Source organism: Typopeltis vanoorti, chromosome 2, assembly GCF_054136105.1.
Source record: "Typopeltis vanoorti isolate ZY-2024b chromosome 2, IOZ_Tvanoo_1.0, whole genome shotgun sequence".
Lineage (NCBI taxonomy): Eukaryota > Metazoa > Arthropoda > Arachnida > Uropygi > Thelyphonidae > Typopeltis > Typopeltis vanoorti.
In genome coordinates, this window is record NC_143550.1 from 114,066,244 (window position 1) to 114,085,642 (window position 19,399).

General features: G+C 35.7%; 1 protein-coding gene across 7 annotated transcripts in view; it reads right to left on the reverse strand.

Annotated features, from left to right (window-relative positions):
- Window positions 1–19,399, reverse strand: part of mTor (serine/threonine-protein kinase Tor) — an 816,233-nt gene that overhangs the window by 244,048 nt on the left and 552,786 nt on the right. The window lies entirely within an intron of this gene.

A 19,399-nucleotide genomic window follows, 5' to 3' on the forward strand; every position in this document is an offset into this window, starting at 1 on the left:
CTGAATATTCTAGGTCGCAAAATTCATAATGTTCTTTTAAATTTTCTAACCTTTTACAATGTGAATAAATTCATTGTATGTTTTTAAAATTACACATTCTATATCAATTTCTAAACAGCTTGTAGCTTTTCTTGTTGCATTATGTAAGACATGGCAAAGACACCCCATATCTATTAAATTTCTTTAATTCTGTAAATACACTCTGATTAATACCAAAATTTATATTAGCATTGTCACCGCAAAAACTAACAATGTTCTCGGGATTTAAATTCAGCTCCTTCAACTTTTGAAGTAAGCAAAGTGAAATATCCTGTGAAATTTCTGACTGGCTGTTAAAGAAACTCAAAAGTTTTGTTTGAACTCCTCCACTAGATTTAGAAAAATATCTACACATTAAAGGAAACATTTTAATGTTTACTTTATTTGATGAATCTGTTGCAATTGAAAATGGCTGATTTTCTCCTAAATTCTCGACAACTGTAGATACACAGTCTTTTGCTAAAACATTTGTTATTATTTTGGATATTTTTGTTCATGCACATGTCGATTGAGAAGCAATTTTTGAATCACTAAATAATGATTTGAATAATGAACTCATGCAATCCGACGATCGATAGCTATGTGCATGTTCACTGTGCGATAGGCAAACGTAGCTTTGGCGGCAACAGTCTTTTGTTCTTCAGTCAAAACTAATGATGAATTCGAGGAAATAAAAAATGAATTTAAAGTTGGATTACTAGCTAATACTTTCCCTTTTTTTATGCTTATTACTTAGCATATGCTTTTTAAGGTCATAAACACCTCATTTATTAAAAATTCACAATTGCACCATAAACATTTCGCTTTACCAACAGCTCTTCCTTTAATCACCCAGGCGTAAGTATTCTGTCACTCCTCGTTGAAATAATTCTGATATTTTTTCTTCTTTTTTTTTTCTCTTGATTTAACCTCTGTATTTTTTCTTCTTCCGTATTTGATGACAATGAAGAAAATATTCTGTGAAAAGGTTCAAAATGGTATTTATAGAATTTATTGCCATACGTTAATACAATGAAATAAAAAAGATCTCAAGTAGTGACCGCAGGAGCCTGTACTCCCCCTCGTGTAGGCTTTGTGACAGGTGCTGAGCATTACAAAGTAAGCATAATATAAATATCCTATAACGATCTATATAAGTAGGATACAAAGTTGTTTTTCAAGTCTTTGAGAATGCATTCCAACAAAATATTTACTTGCGGCTAATTTTCTTCTTATATAACCACCTAAACTTGGTATTATATGATTTGTAGAGTTTACATTTTGCTTACTTATAGCATTCACAATAAAGGCAATAGTCAATATTTATTTATTTAGTACAGAAAACTGAAAAATGGATATTATGTCCGAAACACCGAAAAGGGGTATTTTTCGTACCCCATTTAAGATTTTACAAAATGGCTATTTTTTAAATTTAATTCAGTAAATGGGGTATTATACCCCGAAAAGGGGTACGTCTGGCCACCCTAAGTGTAGATCTTGTGTTAGCAATTTACTTGTATTTTATGATAACATAATAAATTCTCCCTCATCAAACATTATGTTAGATAAGGGAGAATCTTATACAAGGATATTATTGGACTTTGAAAAAGTACTTGATAGATTAACATATGGCAGATTGGTGTATAAGCAGGAGAAAATGGGATTAGATAACAGATTAATTAGATGGTTTGAAAATTGGCTTTCTGAAAGATATTAGCAAGTTGTATATGATTAAGTAGTGTCTCCAAAAAGGAAGATGACCAGTGGCATGCCTCACTGTTCTGTTCTTGCCCCCCCCCCAACTGTTTAACTTATTTGTTAATGATATTTGATGTGGATTGCCAGGGAATCTTGAAATGTTATAAATGCAAAGTTAGATAGAATCATCAGGCTATCAGTTATCAATATAAGACTATGTACTGTATTGGTGGAGCTGTACTTCAGGTAGAGGATGAGATTCAGGATCTTGGGGTAATGGTAAAGAGTGGAATAAAGTTCTAAGGACACATCAATGTGTTGCAAAAACTGCACATCATATTGCTGCTATCATTGACGTGTAAAGGTAGTGGTGCCTTTATATATGGCAGTGGTCACACCACACATGGACTACTGTGCTCAAATTTAGTCACCCTAGTTGGGAAAGCGTCATGGGAAGATATGGTTTTAAAGTAATAAATGAACGAGGTGAAAAAACGTTAGAATTTCCTGTGGACCATGAGATGATGATCTGTAAAACAAGATTCCAGCAAAAGGAGTGTATAAAATGGATGTGGCGATCAAATGATCTGAAAACCAAGAACATGAACGATATGATTATGCTTAAAAGAAGATGGATAACATCAGTACAGCAGTGTCAAACTTTTCAAGGAGTGGATACAGACTCAGATCACAGTTTAGTGATTGCAAACATCAAGTTGAAATTAAAAAGAAAATATAAATCCCATCATCAGAAACAAAGAGATACATCAAGAGTAAGTGAAGCAGAAGCAGAATTCAAGATGGTACAGAACAGTGTTAGAGGAGAAACTTAAAAGTGTGGACAAAGAAAAAAATTCGAATCTAAGGGTGAAAGGAGTAATGAAGATGCAGTTGAAGAAACAGTACCAGAAGAAGAGAAGATCAAGAAGAAATGGATTAGACAAGAAACACTGAAGTTAGTACAGGATAAAAGAATGTTGAAGATAAGAAGGGATACATCAGAACATATAGAGGAGCAATATAGAAGAATGTGTAATGAGGTGAAAAAAAAGCAGTCAGAATGGATAAGATGAAATGGTTAAAAGCCCAATGCAATAATAAACAGTACTATGGAGAGCATAAAACTAGGGAAGATATAGTTTTGCACAAAATGATTAGAACCGTTAATAGAAAGTGGCAACCAAAACAGACCACAGTTAAAGACAAAAAAGGCAAAGTATTGATGAATAAAGATAAAATTGTACAGCGATGGACAAGATACTGTAGTGAGTTATATGAAAAAAAAAAAAAAAAACTAGATTTAGATAGTGTTGGGAAACACTGAAGAATTGAAGCAGATATCACCACTAGGTAATGAGTATGATATTGGTATTGCGATTCCCTATTCTGATATTAGTCCACATCACTCTACTTAATATTGCCTCACATTCAAGAAAATTATCCTCATATTTTGTGTTTAATATTATAGCTACTCCTTTTCCCTGATTGTTATTTCCTGAATAGAATGTCTTGTATTTGTCTTCGAAAGATCTCTTCTGTTTTTGTCTTCTTTGTTTCCTTAACACCTATTATTCCTATTATTTCTACAAAGCTGACCATCATTACACGCACACAGTTTTAAAATTAATTCATTAGAAATTTTCTTGATTGGCTGTTGTCATATGCTATGATGTTTTTTAAGCTTTTTTGTACTTTATGCTTCTTATGCTTTTTAAAATGCTTGTATTTGATTGTGTTCCGTTGTCATTGTACTGGAGATGACTTTGAAACTGAGGTGAAAATTTTACATAATTAAAATAGCTTAATTGTAAGATTTTTTCATTGCAATTTTTTAGACAATTATAATAGCCTAATTATATTACCAATTTGACAAATTTCTTTTTCTCTATGGCTGCAAGTTAGGAATAACAAAAGAATAATAACATGATTTTCATCAATCAAAGCCAGTGGAAGACCAGTGATCTATTTACTGGAAGCCTGAAGTAGCATGTATGATCTGTAGTGCAAAGATTAAGAATTATCCCACTTTAGTGTACCAAAGTACTAATGAGCTATAGGTTTACATCTTGTGGGTGAGACTGTGGTAAAAAAATAATAATTCAGAATTAAGTTTGACAAGATATTTACAACTCAAGCTATTCATTATAATTTTTATCTTAATTTACACTATGATTTTATTGATGTTGAGACATGTGAGATCATAACATACCATGCCAATGGCTTAAAAAAAGTATCATGTGAACTTTATCTCTCTCACGCTTGATTTCGAGACCCAGTGGCCTTTCATAGCCAAGTAGAAATTTACTACATCCTATGAAAGGATGGGTAATTTAAACTATCTACATAGTCTGCACAAAAATTCTGAGATATTTTATTCAGTTTTTATATTTTAGGCTGGATGGTCCTCACAGTTGACACATTTAGGTTTCTTTTCATAGCAAGATTGATCATTATTATTATTATTAAGAGAGACTTCCAGGGAGTCAGGGAAATATCGAGGGAGGCAACATACTACATGCACCAGCTATCATACTTACTGTTGAATTCATTCACATTGCTTGCACACACACAACATCCAATGGCAATCCATTCCAATCACGACCACCCTTTGAGAGAAAAATCTAGCCCACCTCTTCTTTGCGGCATTCATTCTCAGCTTTCCCACCCTCCATAAAATGAAAATTTTCATTAACTGAAATCCTGTATGACTCAGAAGTTCCTAAGTCTCAACTGTATCACCACTCTTTCTCCTGTTTGCTACTGTCTGCAGCATAAAAATTCTCAATGTCTTCATAATCAGTATTCCACAATCTTGATATCATTTCTAACACTCTTTTGCACTTTCTCCACTATATATATCAGAATAACAACGGAAACCAGGAGACCAGGCTTATGCACAATAGTCCAAGTGAGGTCTTATCAAGGCCTTGTAAAGAGGCAAAATGACATCCTTATCTTTACATGTGAACATTTGTTTCAGGATTGTAATTATCTTTTGAGTTGTATTTGCAATTATCATACTCTTGTATTATCATATTACTACTAGATTGAACACAGATGTTAGAGCCAAGAGACAGACAGTTTGAGCATGTCCATATTTCTGACATTTAAAGTATCTTAATGGATTAGGGGATGTAGAACAGGAGATTTGAGATATCCTGTTTTTACTGATGTGTCAAGTTTGGGTGTATCAAAAGTAGGGATGATAATCTTTATGAACTAGGTGACCATTCCTATGTATCAGGACATCTATCCTTGATCTTTAAGCACTGAATATATCTGGAATATCAAAGAGATACCATTCTGATATTCACAACTCAATAATACTTGCATGTTTTATGAGGTATTATCATAATTGGTATTTCAATCACTGATGTTGCTAGCATTTTTTTCCCTATTTGTTGATGATATGAGTTTTCAACAAGAATGTTACTGGAATGTGGCTTTTTAAATGTTTGGGGAGATCGCGATAGTCAACTCTTTGGAATAAAGAAGGATGATATTTACCCTACTGGCTTTTGATCTGGTGCATGGACGAAGATAAATTCTGGTATATAAGGTGTCGTGAGTGAACATAGCAGTAGATTTGAGTTGTGCTAAAAAAGTGTATTTAATTAGTGTATAGTGTGGCTTTTTGTCGCAAATTCTGCTGCATTTTTTTCAGTTTGGACAGTGGCAGTGTTGTTGAAATTTTTGTTGTTTATATTGTGTTTTGAAACTTGTATGTTGTACTGCTGAAGATGGCATCCACAAAGAACGTACGTCAGAGGCATGGAACACTTCTGTACGAAAGTCTTGCTCTGTCTTGGATTTTCTGCAGCAGATGCATTGCAAAAACTGTTCTATGTATGCACTGGAAAATGTGAAAGATTTATGGACTGTTTGGGTAAACGAGAAGGAAAGCATTAACTTATGAAAAGTGCCTGGATAGATTAGAGCAATCAGAAATGGGAGCAAATGTTGGGAGAGTAGTAGAAGAGTTAGTGAAAATGAAAAGTGAAATGAAACATCTGGAGGAAGATATTAAACTAAAGGAGAGATTGGCTGATGATAAGGAAAAGGAGGAAGTTAATATTATATAGAAAGAGTCAAAGGATAGTCATATATCAGTGTATGGGGACTTGATCATTAGAAGAGTGATTACTAATAAAGTGCACAAAACATGCTTGCTTGGTTGAACAATGAAGCAAATAACTGATGCGTTGCAGAAAAGGAAATACCGGGGGTCAAAACTAGTGGTAGTTGTGGGAACAAATTACTTAGTTCGGGGAAAAAAAGAATGCTGATAGAAACTTAAGCATGTTGTTGCAGCAGGTAAAGAAGAATAGTGTTGTTGGGAAAGTCATAGGCGTGTTGTCAGATATGATAACAGTGAATTGAGAAGGAGAGCAGAAATAATGAATAGTAAGATGGCTGAGTTGAGTGAGGCAAAGGGGGTTCACAATTTGTAAATCTTTGGAGTGAATTTGAAGGAAAGTTGGAATGGTATAAAGCTGATGGATTATATTTGAATGGATTTGGTGTTGGGCATTTAGAAAGGCTGTTGTTTTCTGAGAAGGCACAGAGCCAAGAAGTTAATGTAGCAAATGATCAGAGTCTGCATGTGAAACAGGATAGCACAAATCAACAATCTGTTGATTTGTGCAGGAAAAAGATGGATATGAGGTTGAAGATGTGGTTGCAGCAGCACAAGATGATGGAATGCATAAAGGTGAGGATGAGACAGGTAGGAATGGAAATTACAATCAGGATCAGGGAAACAGGAGTGGTCAGATCGAAGAGAGAGAGATGTGTAGTATAGCAGCTAAAATAGATAATGTTGGTGCTGTGGGAATGGCCTCAAAACACAGAGCGATTGTTATGTTTATATACAAATGTAAGGCATATTCAAAACAAGACAACTAAGTTTGTTGCATTGATTGAGATGGTATGCTCAAAAATAATTGGAATAAGTGAAACTTGGTTGTCTGAGGAGGATGTGATGTTGGGAATAAAATTAGAACGATATATAATTTTCAGGAAGGATAGAAATGTGAAAAGAATGGCCTCAAACAAACAGCGATTGTTATTCCTCTGTAATGATTGCAGAGGAATTGTGTCTACAAAGTGAAGAAGTTGATAGTGCATGCACAAATTTTGAATCTGTGTGGTGCGAAGTTGAAATAAACAAGTAATTGGAATAACAAGTAAGTATATCTGATAGGATGCTGATATATGCCAGGGAATGCAGAGAATACTGATTGTGAAATGTTTAGGCAAATTAGTTGGGCTTATAAAAAGAATGTGATCCTGATGGGAGACTTTAATTACATGAATATAGACTGGAAGGAGATAGTGTATGGGAACAAGGAGGGGTGAGTTTAAGGAATTTCTGAGAGATAAGTAACTAGAGGCTTTATTGTTTTGGATTTGGTGATAACTTCACAAGATGTAGTTGTTAATAAAGTGTTGACACTAATGCCGGTTGGTGAGAGTAATCATGAGGTACTTGTTTGGGAAGTGATGAAACAAGAAAAGGACACTGCCAACAATGGATACACGTGGAAGTATAAAGCAGGTGATTATAGGAAGCTCTGTAGTCAGTAAGCACCAATATTTTGGGTAGATGAACTGAGCAAAAAAAATGTTTACAATGCTTCGAAACTCACAAAACAGTATCTGACAAAAGCAATGTATGACAGCATATCAAGGGTTAAGTGAGTAAATAGAGGAGTGAAATGGATGAACAGTGAAATCAAGCAAGCTGTGCTGGAAAAGAAAATGTTATGGAGGCGGTACAAGACAGTTGGTGGTGATCAGATCCATGAAGAGTATAAAGTGCAGGCTAGAAAGGTGACGAGCATGATAAATAAGGCTGAGGGAATGGATGACATATCACCACGTATTCTTAAGGAATGTGCACCAGAGTTGGCGATGCCCTTGACCTGGTTATTTAATGAAATAAGTTATACAGACTGGCCTATAGCTGGAGACTTCAGTCTTAGAACCATGCTTGTGGAGTGGTACTACTTTGTACCACTCCTTAGGAACCCTACTCACTGCATGACTGTGGTTGTGGTCAAGGTGTTGGAAAGATTAGTAAGGAATAGAATACAGGGTTGATGGTCAGCATGGATATGTAAAGGGTAGGAGGTGATGTTCAGTAATTTACTTGCATCTTATGATAAGGTGACAAGTGTGTTAGATAAAGGAGAATCACATACAGTGATATTCTTAGACTTTGCAAAAGTGTTTGATACATTACCACATGATACAAGCTGCAGAGGATGGGAATAGGTAGTATATTGGTTAGATGGATCAGAGATTAGCTCTCTGAATGATACCAGCAGGTTGTGTATGATGGAGCAGTGTCTCAAAAAAGGAGGGTAACCAGTGGTATGCTCCAGGGTTCTGTTCTTGGGCCCCTACTGTTTAACTTGTTTGTAAATGATATATCATGTGAACTTACTGGGGATTTTCAGTTATTTTCTGATGATGAAAAGTTGGGAAGAATTATAAGTAGCACTGCTGATGCTGAATCTCTTCAGGAAGATTTGAATAGACTTTTTACTTGGACAAAAGACTGGGGTTGTAGTTTTAATATCAATAAATGCAAGGGGTTGCATTTTGGAGTGCAGAAATATAAGACTGTTTACTATATCGATGTTGCTATACTGTAGGAAGTGGATGAGATTAGAGATTTTTGAGTGATGGTTGACAGTAGACTGAAGTTTAGAGGGCATATTGCTTAGTGTTGAAAAGGCTGCACATCGTAGTGCTGCTATGATAAGAAGTACTCTAACATGCAAGGATAAGGAAGTGGTTGTGCCACTGGTCAGACCACACTTGAACTAATGTGCTCAGATCTGGTCACCTGGTTTTCAGTGTCATGTGGAGACATTTGGAGAGGGTCCAAAGATGAGTGACTAAGACAATATCAGGAGTTTGAAATGCTGTCTATGGAGAGAGGTTGAAGCAATGTGAATTGCAGAGTTTGGTGGATAGGAGGAAGAGAGGTGATATGATAGCGACATTTAAGTTAGTGAGAGGAATTTATCAGATTAATCCAGAGGGGATTATAAAAAGAGTAGAAGGTGATAGGGGAAAAACGAGAGGTCATTCCTGGAAGTTATGTAAAAGTGTGGTGAAGAGGGGGGGGGGGGTGCAAGGAGTCGATTTTTTACATGGAGAATTGTCAGTGAATGGAATGCATTACTAGCTGTTAATGCAAGGAGTGTTAAGGATCTTAAGATTCTATAGGATAAATATGTTGTCAGTTGAATGAACCTCCCACGATGAGTCTGTCAACTCCATAGAGGGTGTAATAATAATATTTAAATGTGTGTCTACAGTCTTTCATTTCTCATTTCTGTGAACAAATGATGTATCTACAGTATCTACACTTAGTTGGGACCTTATGAGAGCCCTGGAAAATTCAAGTATGAAAAATTCGTGCTCAAAGGGTGTTTTTGGTTCAGCGTCAGAGATCTCCATCCACCACAGAGCCACAAGAGATACCCAAGTCTATAATAAATTTAGTTTAATCCTTTACTTCCAAGATACCAAAGTCCATAAGCAATAAATGTTGCTAGACATTGGACACTGGAGTTATTCCAGATGCTATATTGGCACTGCAGCAAGCATTGTATCCTGTTCTCAGACAATGGAGTAGGAGACTTACTGTAACACCATTGATGCTCACAGACAAGCCCACTAGCTACATGATCTTGGACAATTCATCCAGGATCATTTATCTTGCAAAAACAGTAGAAACTGTCAGAATGCCCTTCTGAATGTTAAAATGGCAAAGAGTGGCAGGGCATTGGGTCCCAGTGACAGTTATGTGGAAGATAGGATAGTATAAAAGACTCAGGAGAGGTAGAGCAAGGAATATGGGAAGTAAAGTACAGAAAAGTACAGAGCAAGCCCACTAGCTACATGATCTTGGACAATTCATCCAGGATCATTTATCTTGCCAAAACAGTAGAACAAAGTAATGTAGAACTGTCAGAATGCCCTTCTGAATGTTGAAATGGCAAAGAGTGGCAGGGCATTGGGTCCCAGTGACAGTTATGTGGAAGATAGGATAGTATAAAAGACTCAGGAGAGGTAGAGCAAGGAATATGGGAAGAAAAGTACAGAAAATGATGAACACAAAGGCTACCACAGTGTCATCACTAGGAGATCCCATCCACCACAAACAGGCATCCAATGTGAAAGGGAAGGGAACATGATGAATATGAAATTATGAAATAAAACAGATAGCACTGGAAGTTTGTGGCCATTTGCCAAAGGAAAGGTAATGCCTTTCTTCACAAAACTGTGATGAGGAAGAAAACTGAGTCTATCATTATAGCCCCAAAATGAAAATTTAGTCTATGGAATACCACCAACACACCTCGCAGAGGATCAAAAGTTCAACCTACCACCAGAAAGTATTTGTTGATCACCTTTTGGAACAGCAAACATATCATTCAACAGGAGTGTATGGTGAAAGAGATTACATTAAATTCACAAAACTATATGAAAATCTCAAAAAAATCAAACACAATAAATGAACTGTATTCATGCTGAGGAACAGCTACTCATTTTTTAATATGACAATGTTAGACAAGCATATTCACTTCAATAGCTATCAAAGAGATTAGATTTGAGATTGTGTAACATCCTTTCTACAGTATTCACGTGAACCCGCTGCACTTCTGTTTATTTTCTAAATGAAAAACATGTATTAATCTGTAATGAAAATTATGAAAAAAAAAAGAAAAAAAGATAAAACCCGTTTTAATATTAGCGTTTATTAAATGTGGATGTTCACTAAATATATTATAATTAATACTGCAAATTTCAATAACATTTAGCAAAAACTGCACATTGTTTTTTCACGGTGTGTGTGTGTGGGGGGGGTATAGAGCTGGGGGAAGCACTAAACGCAATGGGCACTTGTCCAGGGCGTCATGTTACAGGGGGCACCTTACACTACCAACTTTCATTTTTACATGCTACACGCATTCATCAATTAAGACGTGAGGCATGCATGTGTATCAGGCTTAACCTCTATTACGAAGTGACATTTGGGCATTTTTTGTGGAACAGACTTCATTCATTGTTTGTAAATAAATCATCAAACTGTTGATTGCTAAACACACAGTGAATGTGCAGTTAATTCACATTGAGGTAAATAGATTCAATTTTATGCAAAATATGAAGCTAATCTCCTTGAATGGCAGGCAGTCTCAAGTAGAGTGATGTGGGCAAATATCAGAATGGGGACTTGGACAATGAGACTTATTTGTGCCTATGGTCCCACAAAAGGTTCTGCTAAGGTAGAAGTGGAGGAATTTTTTAATGCTTTAGAAAAAGCAACTGGAACAATGAAAAAGGAAAAGTTGGTCCTTGTTGGGGATCTAACTAGCAGAGTAGGAAATGATTGTCAGACATACAAAAATATTTTGGGAAAATTTGGAGAAAAGAGCAATGGCAAATATCTGTTGGATTTCTGCTCAGGACATGGACTGGCTATTACTAACACCATGTTCCAACATAAAAATGTGCACAAATTCACATGGAGAGAAGAGGCAAAGAATATGAAAAGTCTCATTGACTATGTTATTGTTCATGTTTTCTCCCTGGTGCAGGACACCAGGGTGTACAGAGGATTTGAAATTGAAAGCGATCACTATTTAGTCTTGAGCAGGATGAAACTGAATTTCATATTGAAAAGAACAGCATGTAAGAAAGTTTTAAAGCGAATAAAAGTTGAGCAGCTCTCAGATGGGAACTGTAGACTAAAATATATAAAGATTATTGAAGAAAAAAATGAAAGAGTTTGAGAACTCTTTCTTACATGCTGTTCTTTTCAAGGCTTGCCACTGAATCTCCAAGGTTCAGTGGCAAGCCTTGAAGAAAACCCTGATTGATTCAGCCAGAGAGGCATGTGGTGAGGTTTTCTGCAAGGATAGAAAAATCAAAACTCCATGGTGGACACAGGAAGATAAAGAGGCAGTGAAGGAAAAGAAGAACACATATCAAAAGTTCCTGGCAAACAAGTCAGCTTTTGCTCTTAGAGAATACGGAAACAAATGTAAGACAGTGAAACACTCTGTAAAACTAACTAAACAAAAGTCATGGGAGGACTTTGGCAAGAACATAGAAAATAAATAACAAGAAGGTGGTAAGATATATGAAGGTTGTTGAAGAAGCTTAAAAATGGAGGAAAGAGTGCTGTAAAAGCAGTTAGAGATGATAAAGGTGACACGAAAACAAGAGAAAAAGATATCCTTGAAGTATGGAATAATTACTTTGAAAAATTGCTAAAAGAAACAAGCAGTGATGATAGCACAGCAGTAAAAAACACTGACCATGCATGCAGTCATGAATACATATCCATACTTGAAGTAGAAAAAGCCATCAAAGGCTTTTTCTATGTATGTATGAAACAATGTACCCAATTTATGTCCGGAGCTACTTCCTTGACCATAGAAACAACCCCACTATGCTTGCCTGTAAGGGTGCGAGCTCCATCTGAACAGAAGCCTATACATTTTTCCCTCTGGATCCCTTTGTGTATTATGCAATTATTGAGAATGTGAAATATTTCTTCTCCAGTTGTTCGGGATGGCAAAGTTCTACAAAACAGAATATCATCATGAATGTTGTTATCATGTGCATATCTTACGTAGCATATCAACTGCACATCACTTGTAACATCAGTAGACTTGCCTATTTGTAATGCATAATAAGGGCTCTTCTTAACTGAGTTTCTACATCACCTGCCATATCATTGATTCTGCGACCGACAGTGTCATTTGAATGAGGAAACAAATCAACATCTTTTAGTAATTTGTTGCCAAATATCATTTTTATCACATCTTTTATAGCTGGAAGTAGCAAATTTTCTCCGAAAGAATGAGGTTTCCCTGTTTTCGCTATGTGTTCTTATTAAACTTAAGAGATAGGAATGGCCGAAACTATATCTTTCCCATGATTTAATGTCCCTAAGCGTTGCTTAAAAAAATTCAATTCGCTTATTTTTCACATCACAATGTTTAGTTTCTAAATGTCATTGGATTTTCGCAGGTTTCATGCACTCGTTTGACAACGCTTCATAACACCAAACACATTAAGGTTTCTGTTCACTTTCATCTCCACACCAAGTAAACCCGAATTCCAAATATGAATTGTTATATTTCCTACTGTATTTTTTCTTTGAACTGTTTGTTTCTTCTACTTTAATAGTATCAGATTTACTGGCCATTACAACACGTAATGGCTGGTATATTCTTCTTTTCAAAGTCGTAGTTCTAAGCCACTTTTCCATTATTAAAAAACGTTTCTGAAAAATAAATAAATATATAATACTTGGGTTAACTCAGGATGCACTTTGTCCAAGTATCACTTAGCACTTCTCAAGATATACTGAGCTTAGGTTGAAGGAGGAAAACCTTCAATAACAAAAATCAATAAACAACAAGCCATTGGTTGAAATGTGGATAACACATGTTCACTTCAAATCTGACAAAACAGCAAGGGAAGGCAGAAGCAATGAACTATATTATTGTTCACTTCACCCCTCTTTTATTATTGTCATTGTGCTGCTACAAATTTAGCTGCAGAATGACGAAAAATAAAAAGGGTAAAGTGAACAACAATATCGTTTTATTGCTTCCGCCTTTAAACATTCTGACGATATTTGTTGTTGTTTTTTCAAGTCTCCATTTGATTTCAATAATTTTTACTTACTTATTCAATTTTAATTTGTTTAGATAATTAAAGAATATATATTTATTTAATTAATTTAAGTCTGCCTGCTGACCACCTGTCCCATCGTCACGGACCACAGGTTGAGAAACACTGGTGTAGATGATGGTAGTTGCAGTTCGCTGTAGTTGGTGGAGACAGAGAGTTGTGGAGTGGATGCCCTTCCTCAATGAGTCTTTGAACTTCTTGGAGGTGTCAAGTAATACATAAAAAATAAAAAAAATCCAAACACAAATTTAAGTAAATCTATTAATTTGTTAAATAATGTAATCGACTTTACTGAAGAAATTATTATCATCATCAAATTGCTGATGTACACTCAATGGGTGTACAGGATATGATAGTACTACATGAAAAATTACATCATTACTAACTTCCTATATACAATTTTCCTCCAAATCAGTCTGTTACATATCAAGACACCAACATTATCAGATCTTATATTTCTATCTTCTAAGGCACTTTTTACTGTATCAATCCACCTATATCTTGATCTTCCTCTGGGTCATTTTCCTGCCAACCTGGCAGAGAACACTTGTTTTGCTAATCTTTTCTCTCCCATTCTGTTTAAGTGACCATACCACTTGAGATTAGCTCTGCTAATGCATTCCTGGATGCTGTCAAATCTTGAATAAAAGGAAATTTTGTAATAAATTGCCTTTTATGCAGATTTTACAAGTATGCTAAGTCCCACTAAAATACTTGTGTATTAATAGAAAAACTTGGTGTAATTGAAATGGAAATAATGTTTTTTTTTGAGTTATTGAATATTGTAATATCAAAAGTTTTGTGTAAAAACAAAGGAAATTACATATAAGGTAAATTGTGTCTAAGTATAACTCTAGTCAACGAAAATTCCAGACAGATTAAGTCATGACCTAAGGCCACTGCAAACGGGAAGGTCGACATTACATGGAGGTTCCCCGTCTAGATGCACCGATCGACGAAGGTGATGGGTGCAGAACATCAGCATACCCAGTTGACTATGACATAAGAAATACGAAGGTCATCAGAACCATATAAATAGTATATTTAAGTTAAGGGATATTACATCCCATATTGTTTCCCATATTGAAGCCTTTGGCTCTTCATATATTTAGTAATATAAATAGGAGTTTGCTGCGTCAAGACAGGACTTGCTTGGTTTAGTCTGTTCCTGGGAGTTCGAGTACATTCCGGAGCGGAGTATCTGTTCGTGGGGAAGGAAGTCACGTGGAGTTCCAACGAGAGAGTTCGGACTCATGACAGTATCGAGGTCGCCATAAGCCGAGGAGTTTAGAAGACAGCACGATGCTCGTTAATGGCAGCTGAGCTTCACTAGAATCGTGGGTGATGAATCGTTATCCTATTCAGAGACCTATATTCATGAAGCAAAGGCCAGAAGAATGATGCAACTAAAGCATGTCGTATTAGGAGGAACCAGATGCCGAACTTCCACGACGTAGGAATTATACTGTCCACCGATAACAAGAAAGAAGTCTCGCAAATTATGAAAAGGATGTTCAGGTACAGTGATGAGGTCTAACGAGAACAAGAAGAGAAAAATAGCTATAGAGGACCAGACTTCATGAAAGTAAGAACTTTCCATTATTTAGTCAGAAAGAAACTTAGATTATGACGGTAGTTTGAATTGATGGAACTGTTTTAAAATTAGAGTCGCAAGACTTTAGGCCTTGATCTAAGAATTGAATTAATTTACTCTGTAAGAAAATGCCTAGTTGAATTGTACAGTGAATCTACTTGTAATTTTGTTGTAATCATTCCTTAAACCTGAAATTTTATATGTTGACGATCTGATTATATGTAAAGTTAAGAAAGGGAGGTAAAATTCTAGACAAGTAGTCCTGCTAAGATTCAGATGATTGTGGGAAATGAAAGTATAACTTATATTGAGTTGTTAGATATAACATAGATATTAGATTTAAGTAAAATTAATTTGTGTATTTGTTGTTTAGTGATGAATAAATTGTTCTCTTGTCAAAGTAACTTGCCTGATCTCTAAGTCAAATGCACTACTCATAAAATCGAACCTATGTATCCTAAAGTAGATATTGCCATGACTGCAGAGTAAGAAATATGTGTAATTTGGTATATAGAGATAAGTTGGAAAGGAAGGAGCTGTGTGTCATACTGGGTGTTCTATTCTTTGGATATAGATACTCCTCTTATCCTAGAATTTTGGTGGCACAGCTGACTATCAAACAAATTTTCCAAAATTTAATTCAGAATAAACACCAGTAAATCAGACAAAGAGATTGGCTCCAGCCCGAGGCACTTTTTTTTGTTCTTGACGTCTTGCACACGTGAGCCGTACTATTTGCGGCCACAAGATAGAGGTAACATAACTGGCGATAAGTCGGAAGTATAGTAAAGGTAAAGAAGATAAGTTCCATACGAGAACACGTAGAATCTTACAAAGGCGCAGACCGACAAATGTTGACAATATTCTTGACATTGTTAACATTTAACAATGCTGACAATGTCAAGTTCTTTCCTAATATTCTCGTTTTTAATATAATATTGCCATTGATGCCATCTCTTCATGTCCCAAATCTTTCTCAGGACTCTCATATCTGCAGTCTCTAGTCATTGGTCAAGTGTTTTACTTCTGACGCAGCTCTCAGATCCATAAGTTAAAATTAGCTTGAATACGTCTTGTATACAGCTAATATAGTGTTTTGGCTAATTTCTCTCTTATTTCATATAAATTTATTTAGTCGATTTCCTACCATACCAGCATTGTTGATTCTGTTGTCTATTTCCATATTTAATTTACTATCTTCACTAAAGATCGTGCCAAGTAGCTGAAATGTTTTACTTGTTCTATAGGTTCTCCATTCACAATGCAGTTGATATTTTTAATGCTTCTGTGTATTATCATTGTCTTTGTCTTGTTATTGCTGACCTTCATACCATATCTATTACAACAGTTATTCATTTTAGTCAGGGAATTTTGCAGAATTGTAGGGGATTTATTTAGAAGTATTACATCATCTGCATAAAGAAAAGGGCTGACATTAACACCTCCAATTCTGATATCAAGTTTAATACCACTTTCCTTCATGTGTTCCATATAGATAATGAATAACAGAGGGGACACCATATTTAACATTAAACCACCTTCCTGTACTTCCTTCAATTCTAACTGCTGACTTACAACTCAATTAAAGATTATGTATTGCTTGACATAATGCCCATTGACACCATATAACTACAGCATTTCAAACAGCTTCTCTCTTGGCACCTTGTCATATACATTTCCAGATCTATAAAATTTAAATACAGATTTTTGTTATATTCCCATGATTTCTCAACTATCTGTCAAAAAGTGAAAATCTGATCCTGACAGCCTCTATTTGGCCTCAATCCAGCTTGTTCTTATCCAAGTTTCCCTTCCACAATCTTTCTCAACAGTTTCTCAAGTATGGTTGCATATATCCTACCAGGAACACGCAGTAGAGAAATCCCTCTGAAATTCTCACATTCAGTTTAATTTCCCTTTTTATATATGGGTATTATGAGAGCTTTACTCCACTCATCTGGAATTCGTCCCTCTGAACTATGCAGTGCAGCCAGTGTAAGACTTTTATACTGCCATACTTGAGCATTTCTGGTCGAATATCATCTACCCCTGCTGCCTTTCCACATTTCAGGCTTTTGATGGCTTTTTCTACTTCAAATGTATTCCTGCTGCATCCCTGTTGAGTGTTTTTTTACCAGTAATCATTGACTGTTTTTTCATTTAGCAATTTTTCGAAGTAATGACTGCATGCTTCAAGGATATCTTTTTCTGCAATTTTCATGTCACCTTTATCGTCTCTAATTCCTTTTACAGCACTCTTTTCTCCATTTCTAAGCTTCTTCAACACCTTCAGAATATCTTGCCGCCCATTTATTTTCTACGTTCATACCAAAGTCTTCCCATGACTTTTATTTAGCTTGTTTTACACAGTGTTTAGTTTTCTTACATTTGTCTCTGTATTCTCTAAGAGCACAAGCTGACTTACTTGCCAGGAACTTTTTATATGCTTTCTTCTTTTCTTTCACTGTCTCCTTAACTTCCTGTGTCCACCATGGAGTTCTGATTTTTCTATCCTTGTAGACAACCTCACCATGCCTCTCTGGTTGAATCAATCAGTATTTTCTTCAGTGCTTGCCACTTGAATGTCCAAGGTTTGGTTCACATCTGAGAGCTGCTCAACTTTTGTTCCCTTTAAAACTTTCTTACATGTTCTTCCAATTTCAAATCCTCTGTACACTCTGGTGTCCTGCACCAGGGAGAAAACATCACTATCAACAATAACATAGTCAATGAGACTTTTCTTATTCTTCGCCTCTTCTCTCCATGTGAATTTGTACACATTTTTATGTTGGAACATTGTGTTAATAATAACCAGTTCATGTCCTGATTAGAAATCAACAGGTATTTGTCACTATTATTAGCTTGGTTGCTCTTTTCTCCAAATTTAACCAAAATATTTTTGTATGTCTGACAATCATTTCCTACTCTGCTATTTAGATCCCCAACAAGGACCAACTTTTCCTTTTTCATTGTGTCAGTTGCTTTCTCTAAAGTCTCAAAAAATTCCTCCACTTCTACCTTAGTAGAATCTTCTGTGGGACCATAGGCACAAATAAGTCTCATTGTCCAGTTCCTGATTCTTATATTTGCCCACATCACTCTACTTGAGACTGCCTGCCATTCAAGAAGATTAGCCTCATATTTAGTGTTGATTACTATGGCTGCACGTTCTTTTCTTTGATTATCATTGCCTGAATATAACATTTTGTATTTATTGCTCAGAAAGATCTCATCAGTTTTTGCTTTTTTTTTCAGTTGCCCTTTATTATGTCAATCTGGTACTTATCCAATTCCTCAGCTAGCTCCATTTTTTTGCCATTCAGGTTTCTTATGTTGATAGTACCATTCTTGAACTGTGGTAATGTTTAGTTGTGGTGGGTTTTAGGATTTGTTCCAGTAGCTGATTTTTCGCTGTTTGTCCTGGTTCCCTGGCAAAAACAAGGGGCCTTGTTTAACCTGGCAATGCCCCAGCCAGCATGAAATTTTGTCATGTTGTGCCATCATTTGAAATTTTCGTTTAGGTCAATAAGAATACAATTTGGTCTGCTAAATCCCAAACTGCCAGTCCATCCTCGTTGGTTCAGTATCCAGGTGGATACCTAACAGGGTACACCACGAGAAGGTGAGGATTGGATATTAAGTCAGAAGCCCTGGTCGGTTCTCTGCATTCCTTTGAAGGCTATGTGGAGGTCTCCTCTTAGTTATATAGCTTTTATAGCTTTAAACTTAAGCACCCACTGAAGTTATAATAATAATAATAATCTAAGACCTTTTATTTCCTTATAGGGAGTAGGCGAGGCCTTTAAACCCTATCTAGCATTTTGGAGACTGAATGGGCAGTTCAATCTCCACTGGTAGCCAATCAGAGATAGCTGGTCCATTTCTATCACTGATTACTGAAGAATTTAGATCGGATGAAAATTTTAATGTTATACTTGAATCAGGAAAAGAGTATGCATTAGATTTAAAAATTTCTCCTGAGTTCAAAAGCAGAATATATTATTATGTAGACATAAGAAAAGATTCTTCTGTTATGAATGTTTGAATGAAGCACAAGTTGATCTGCAATCTAACTTTAAAGTTAGGTTTTTTCCCTTCCAATTGTGAACACTATTATTAATTCTTTGACTGAAAGGTTTGATCTTTTGACAAGTCACTTTTAACATATTTCAGTTTTTATCCAATTTCAAGAAAATTTCTAATAGAGATGAGGACACTAAGAAAACACTGTGATGATTTACAAGTTGGACTGATTGATGGTGAAGAAAAAGATATTTGTGTCACCGAATTATATACTAAAATACAAATTCTAAAGGACATCACACAGTATAGTTACAGCTTTGACCCACTGAAAATATTGCA